This window comes from Natator depressus, chromosome 11 (genome assembly GCF_965152275.1).
Source record: "Natator depressus isolate rNatDep1 chromosome 11, rNatDep2.hap1, whole genome shotgun sequence".
Classification (NCBI taxonomy): domain Eukaryota; kingdom Metazoa; phylum Chordata; order Testudines; family Cheloniidae; genus Natator; species Natator depressus.
In genome coordinates, this window is record NC_134244.1 from 74,141,881 (window position 1) to 74,149,744 (window position 7,864).

Here is a 7,864-nt window from a genome sequence, read left to right on the forward strand (position 1 = left end):
CAGTTTTTCATAAATTAGTCGACTTAAGGCCAGAAGGGACCATTGGAGCATCTAATATGACGCCCTGTATCTCCCAGCCCTCCCGTGTATCACAAGAGCTGCTTTTTGATGAAAGCACCTTCCCGAAAGGCATCTAGTCTTCACTGGAAGACATCAAGAGATGGAGAATCCATCACTTCTCTTGGCAGTTTGTTCCAGTGATGAGTCGCCCTCCCTCTTACAAATCTCTGCCTTGTTCTCAGGAGAATTTTTCTGATTTCTGCTTCCAGCCATTGGTTCTTGTTCTGCCTTTCTTTGCAAGACTAAAGAGCCCTTTAAATACTTGGTGTTTTCTCTCAGCGAAGGCACTGCAGGCTGCCATCAGCTCACCTCTCCATCTTTTTGAAAACTAAACAGACTGAGTTTTTCAATCCCTCCTTATAAGTCTTCTCCATCCCTCAAATATGGCTCTTTTCTGCACCCTCTCCAGTTTTTTTTAACGTTATTTTTGAAATGTGGACACCAGAACAGGATGCGGTATTCCAGTGTCAGTCTCCCCACTGCTGAATCACCTCCCGTTCCATCCTCTGTTTATCTATCCATGGATGGCGTCACGGACTCACAGGACTTGTGCTCTCTCTCAGCCTCGTACAGTCCTTGGGAGGAACCTCCTTCAGTGTGACAGCCCTTCTCGGAGATCCACTCTCTCGAGGGTTAAGTCGTAGGCCCTTCCACCTCCTGGAACCCCTCTTCTCTGAGCCTTGAGCATGCCTGTCTGCCGTGGGCCCCCTCAGGGAGTCCCCTCACTCTGGACCCCTGGGGCTTCTACTCCCAGAGGGAAGAACGCAACCCCGATCCTGAGACTGCCGTGACTCTCAGCCAGCGTAAAAGAGAGGGGTTTATTGAGCATCTGAACACAGCACAGCAAACTCTCAGGGCCTCAGGCCTAACCTCCCTCAGCACAGTCCATCTAGGTCTCTCCTGCACCTGTGTGGGCTCTGGCTGTTTTCTCTCCCCAGTCCAGAAGCCCCCTCCTTCCAGCTAAGCGTCCGATATCAGCTTCCCACAAGCCTGTGTCCTTTGTCTTCTGTCCCAGGTGAACAGGCTGCCTGGGTCTCCTCTATCTCAGCCTCTCCTCTCCTCCCTCTTTTCTTTCCCCCAGGCTGGAAGCAGTCACCGGGTCTTCTCTCCTCAGCCCATTGTCCTACTACTGGCCCGACCTGGCTGTGACTTCCAAGCTGGGCCTCCCGCTCACCAGTCGCTGGGGTATCCATTCTCCAGGCCTTTGCCTGAGGGCCCAACTGTCAGGCGAGATCACCGCTGGTCCTCTGTAACAACAAACTACCTCTCCCACCAGTGCCACCTCGTTAAACAAACAGCACCCAGGGAAACTGAGTCCCACACGTGGCATGCAAACCATTGAAAAACCAAGAAAATCCCCCCGTCATCACCGATGGCTTTGGCCCTGTTCCCCACAGCATCGCACCGGGAGCGGATGTTGAGCGGCTCGCCCGGTATGACACCTAAATCCTTGACAGAGTCACGGCTTCCCGGAGTACAGTTCCCCCTCGGTGGCCTGCCTGCTCTGTCCTGCTGCCCGCTCCCACTGCGCCAAGAGGGGACCTGGTGACTGGAGCTGCTGTGGTTGTTTGAGAGCGCCGGGCTGAGACCAAAGGGCACCTCCGTTCTGGAACAGAGAGGTCTGGCCGGTAGGTGCAGTCGCCCCCGGTTTGGGGCACAGAAGGGGCTGTGGCTGGCAGCAGCTTGAAGCCCGTCCCCCAGCTGCACTAGGCACTGTTTGAATGAATGCAACGTCCGTGTTACATACGGGCTCCTGGTGCTCGGTTGGAAGCACTGAACTGCCTCAGAGTTCTCTGTTTGCAAGGTCGGTGCCAGGAGATTAGAGAGACAAGGCGGGGAGGGGATCTCTTTCATTCTCCAACTTCTGCTGGGGAGAGACCAGCCTTCGAGCTCCACAGAGCTCGTCCTCAGGCCCTGGTCTCTCTCCCCAGCAGAAGCGGGTCCAATAAACCATATGACCTCCCCGGCCTGGTCTCTCGGTGTTTTCTGCTCCCACGGGCGTGGCTGGGAAGGGCCACAGGGCTCAGCAGGCTCAGGGAGAAACCTCAGCCCCACTGGAGACAGGAGGGGAGCAAACCTCACAATCCGTGTGGTCACTGCAGGTCTGTGCATCTGCCCCCTCCTCCCTCAGTGGCAGTCTGTGGGCGAGGTCTAGGGTGGCCAGAGGTCCCGATTTTAGAGGGACAGTCCCGATTTTTGGGTCTTTTTCTTATATAGGCTCCGATTACTTCCCACCCCTGTCCCGATTTTTCACACTTGCTGTCTGGTCACCCTAGGGAGGTCTGGCAGCCCTCTCCCCAGCCACAGTCCGTGCGTGCCCAGCAGTCTGTGTGTGTCTCAGCAGCCCCCTGCTCACTCCCACGTGGAGCCCAGATCGGGGTGGGCTGGGCCTCTGGTTTGTTTGATCCCTGAAGGGTTTTCTGGGCACTAACTGGGACCCCAAGTTTCTCCTAATTTGAGGAAATCCCTGTGAAAACTCACCTTTTCCGGGGGTCTGTTTCACACCCTTCGCCAGAGACGTTCCCCATTCTTTCTCCAGTTCAGCTGGCAGCAGGTCTCGTGCGAGGGGCGGGGGAGAGCTGAGATTTCAGGCTGCTGCGTTATGGCGGGATTGCTGCGATTAACTGGCTGAACGTGCTAATTCTGAGGACGAAACGGGGAAAGGGGCAGAGATCGAGAGTCAGGGAGTGAAATGGAGAAAATACAGGAAGCATTTCGAGCAAGGGCGAAGTGCAATGACCAGAATCCAGAATATTCTCTGCACCCCTTGTCTAACTCTGGGCCCGATTCTCTTCCGCATTGACGGCCCTTTCCCTGTCTCCGGCCGTGTCTGGAGGGCTTTATGCCCTGTCCAGCCCCTTCACACTGCCAGGAAGGGAGAGGTGTTATGGAATCTTTGCCCAAACAGGAACCAGGCCCTGTGTCACCTTCATCCTGGGTTTCCGATGACCCCGAGAAGTTGGGGGGCCACCGGCGCCTAGACCATGGCCCTGCCACAGAGGCCCCGCCCCTGGTCATCCTCTTCCCCCGAGGCCCCGCCCACCCACTGTTCACTCCTCTGGCCCCCGAGGTCCCCCTACCTGCCCCTCGCTCCTCTCCGCCTCTTCCCCCAAGACTCCACTCACCCCCTGCTTGCTCCTCTCTGCCCCTTTCCCCTAAGGCAGGCTACCGGGGGGCCATGGGGCCAGGCACCCGTCCCTTTTCTCTGTCTTCGGTGAGCGGGGGGCCGTGGGGTCCTTGGGGAAGGAGGTGGAGCAGGACAGGAAGAGGCATGAGAAGACGGGGCCGCGGGGGAAAAGGCCGAGGGGGGGTGGGGTGCAGGTTTTGGGGGAAGAGGCGGAGGGGGGATGGGAAGAGGCAGAGCAAGAGCAGGGCATCGGGCTAAGAGGCAGAGGGGAGCGGGGTGCAGGCGGGGCCCCCACTTCTCTGGAGCTTCGTTTCCGGCCCTCAAAAGTTGACCACGGGCCCACGGGCCTCCGGAGGGGAGACCCGCCCCACATCCCCAGCGTTTCCCCCCCGCATGGACGTCCTTTTGGGGGAAGCTCAGCCTCCCCTGGCCTCTGATACGGGCTGCCCGTGCTCAGCTCCTTCCACGCGCTGGAGAGGAGCAGCACCCAGGGGTGGGGCTGAGCCGGGGGGCACTGGGTGAGGGGCAGAGGCCTCGGGAGCTGAGACCGCAGGGACACAGCATGAGGCACCATCCCAGGCATCCCCATGAAAGGAGCAGAACAGGGTTTCCTTGGGGTGGGGAGCGTATGGAGAGCGTCCCAGGGTCGGTGGAGATGTATTGCCCTGGTGAGCAAGTGTGGCTAAAACACAGGCCTCGCTGTGAGCAGGATTTGAACCTGCGCAGGGAAACCCAATTGGATTTCGAGTCCAATGCCTTAACCTCTCGGCCATCACAGCTGTGAGTGACGTGACCCCCTCAGGCCCGAGAAACTGGTAAATAATCACAGTGCCCAGGCCTGAAGTCCTCTGAAACACAGAATTCAAACAGGAAACCTGGCTCCCAAAGCGCAGGGGGATTTGGGGTTCTCATTGCTTAGCCATGTGGTTAAACATGAAACCAACCCCTTCCTGTGGGGCCTGTAATTGTTTAAAGATAGGGACATGGAGACAGGGAGAGGTTCACTGACCTGCAACTGGACCGAGATCAACTCCCCTCAAACCAGCTCATTCCTCACCGGTTTCTGAATGGTCATCACGTCATACAGACGTTTGCTCACTCCTGCCCTGGGCAGAAGAGAACCCCAGTGCCCTGGAGGTGACAGGCCCGGACTGTGTCCCCGGAGTCCCGGGGCATCGTCCCTGCCCTGAGGCTGTGGCTGCACTGGGGAGTTTCTGTTTTGGGTGGGCAGGGGCCAGTGAGGCTCAAGCCAGCTCCGACGTCGGGGTCTGGGGAGGGTATGCTACTTCCACCCCCTGACTCACCTCAGCAGGCCACCCGCCTGTCTGGACTTGGGGGGCCTACCAACAAAAATTATAACTCAAAGGTGGGGGGGCTCAGCTCAAAAAGTTTGAGGTGCAGGGAGAGGGACAGCTAGGGGCTGTGTGTGGGCAGAGGGTAGCTCAGGGTGCAGGGAGACTCCTAGGGGCTGTGCATGGGGGTGTGCAGGGGGGTAGCTCAGGGTGCAGGGAGGAGGTAGCTAGGGGCTGTGTCTGGGCAGAGGGTAGCTCAGGGTGCAGGGAGGGGGGTAGGTAGGGGCTGTGTCTGGGCAGAGGGTAGCTCAGGGTGCAGTGAGGGGGGTAGCTAGGGGCTGTGTCTGGGCAGAGGGTAGCTCAGGGTACAGGGAGGAGGTAGCTAGGGTCTGTGTGCTCTCAAGGCTCCCCTGCGGTCCCTGTACCCTGAGGGCTCTGCCAGCCACAAAGCAGCCGGGTCCCCCCGCCCAGGCAGCTCTTACCAGCTGCATGAGCAAAGGGGAGCAGCTTCAACCCCCTGCAGCAGCAGGAGACGAGGCAACGCTGCGGCTGCCTGCTCCATGGCACCAGTCAGAGCAGCAGCTGTCCCACGCTGCCGGACTCTGACTTCCCACCTCCGACCTAGCAAGGGGGTGGAGAGAGGAGGTGGTGGAGGGGGGGTGTGGAGCTACCCCAGGACTGCCCTGCTCTTGCACTGTAGTTTGGGGGGGGTGTAACACCCCTGTGTTCCCCCAACTCTGCCCATGGGCTCAGGGCTTCTGGCCCTTGGGGAGCACCGGGGCTCGGGGCTCCAGAATTCAGCCCTGCTGCTCCCGGCTTCAGCCCTGTGGGAGGTGCTGGGGTTCGGGCTTTGGATTTTAGCCACGGGGCCCTGCGGCCCCCCTGAAAGGGTTCATGGACCCCCAGTGGGCCACGAACCCCCTGTTGAGAACTCCTGGTCTAGAAAACATGATCTACGAGGAAAGGTTGAAAGAACTGGGTTTGTTTAGTCTGGAGAAGAGAAGACTGAGAGGGGACATGAGAACAGTTTTCAAGTACATAAAAGGTTGTTACAAGGAGGAGGGAGAAAAATTGTTCTTGTGAATCTCTGAGGACAGGACAAGAAGCAATGGGCTGAAATTGCAACAAGGGAGGTTTAGGTTGGACGTTAGGAAAAACTTCCTGCCAGCATAGTTAAGCACTGGAACAAATTACCTAGGGAGGTTGTGGAATCTCTGTCATTGTAGTTTCTTAGCAGGATCGACAGTCACCGCTCAGGGATGGTCTAGATGAGGGGTAGTCAATTATTTTTTGTCAAGGTCCAAATTCTTCATTAATGTACAGTCAGGGGCCAGACTGCAGAGAAAATCATTTACAAAAATAATAATAACGATAATATGTAAATAAAAAGTTTCTGGGGTCTGTTCAAAAGCGTCTGGCAATCCGGATTTGTCCCGTGGTTCGCCTGTTGACAGCCCCTGGTCTAGATAATACAGGAGAATTACGGAGACCTCGGGAATGGAGGTTGTTCGTAACTTTGCCCAAGCCGTTATGGGCTGCTCCTCAGGGCGGAGTGCTCGGAACGGGGGCTCACACTCTGCAGCGGCTGCCTGGCAAGTTTCTGATTCTAGCCCCCTGACTGCAAGGGTGATGCGTGAGGCACCCGGGGGCGCTTTGGCACCAGTGGGTGCGCAGTGCAGGCTGGGGCCCTTTCAAACGCAGCCGCTCCTCCAGAGCGCGGCAGGCGGGCAGGAGTTCGGGCTCCAGCAGCTGACGCTCTCGGCCAGGTTCCAGCAGCAGCTCAGGGAGCTTCTTTCCTGGACTGAGACTAAGGTTGCAGGCTTGTCCCCCTCCCAGCCAGAGGCGGGAAACGGCCCCTGTGGCTAGTGCAGACCCCAGCACTCCTTCTCGGGAGCTCACAGCTGTGCCTGTGAACCTCAGCGTCTTCACCTGTACGTGGCTGGCCTTCCGCGTGGCAAGTGGTGGGTGGGGTGGGGACAGGCAGCCCCGATGTGCCTAACTTGACGATGCAGTGCCGGCACAGCACGGTATTTGTTGGGTTTTTTTGTTTTTCGTCTCCGCTGCTGCCTGACTGCGTACTTCTGGGTCCACGTGGTGTCTGGTTGACGGGTCCGTCTGTAACTCTGGTGTTCGTATTTTTGAGGTTCTACTGTACTTAGTCCTGCCTTGAGTGCAGGGGACGGGACTAGGACGGTCCTTCCGGTTCTGTGATTCCATGGAAAGGACTAATGTGGGTTTTTTAATCTGACCTCCGGCATTACACCAACAATATGATTTTACCCAGTAATTCCCGGAGAATTCAAAGGATAAGAGAGAAGGATAAGAGAACACAAAGGATCCACTGATCAAGTTCCAGATCTCAGCTGTATAGTGGTGTGCAGTGAGCCCCTGTGCAGCTGAGCTCCTTGGCAGTAGGAAGTATGCATCCCCTGTCAGTGCTCCTTAAATGCTACCCCACGCCTTTGCAGTCCAAGACTAGGTCTTTTAAGAAAGAATGCTCCACAGCCACCAAGAAGGGGCCAGGCTTTACCTGAGAGCTAGGTTCATACTGAAACCTGCCTCTGTCAGACATCTTTTACTTCCAAAATCTTCTACTGGACGATCTAGGCATATAAGCATCACTCCTGATCCCTTCCCAGAACCCCACCCCTGAATGCTACATGCACGTAAAGCAAATGTTGACAGATTATCTGTTTTGGTCAGGAGCCAGAAACATAGCTAATACTCTGACTCTGTGCAGCTCTCTCCAGAAAACCATGGCAAGAGAGTTTATTTGTAAATGGGAAGAAATAATTGCATTTTTAAAGTTCTTTGGGACAGTGATAAAAGTCATTTTAGACATGCAAAGTATTATGAACTTGGCATTCTCACACTTAGATGCTTCTGTAGGCTGTACTCATTGCACACACTGAGGGCTCCTGGCTGCCCTCCATTCCCCTCCCCCCATGTGCCACCCTCCCATCCTCTCTATTTCACAGATTCCCTGCATCTGCTCACCCCTCTTTCATGTCACAGGCTCTGTCCCATGTTTCTTCATCTCCCCTAGGCTGGGGCTCTGTGTGCCCTCCGACCTTCCCCTACCACACAGAACTTCTGTATGCCTCCTCTCCCCAGGCCAGGGTCCCCTTTTCTCCCCACCATTATTTCTTTTCTTTCTGTCTGAGAGATAAGTCATTGGGGGTGTCACCATTTTAAAATTATTTTGGGAAGATGATTGTTCATCTTTGTAGTTGAGATTCCTCCAACATGGGAGTGACTGTTGAGTGTAGGACCTCTCTTCGTTCAGCCAGTTATTACTAGACAATGTTGCCTCCCCTAATTATCAAAGCTTTACTACTGAGTCACCTGTCTTTATTGGCAGTAACATTCTAATTAATATTTACTC

General features: G+C 56.0%; 1 non-coding gene across 1 annotated transcript; it reads right to left on the minus strand.

The window, feature by feature from the left end:
• Positions 1-3,884: 3,884 nt before the first annotated feature.
• TRNAS-CGA (transfer RNA serine (anticodon CGA)) lies at positions 3,885-3,966 on the minus strand. Its single transcript has one exon. It is a non-coding gene; the product is annotated as a tRNA-Ser (tRNA).
• Between the last annotated feature and the right edge of the window lie 3,898 nt (positions 3,967-7,864).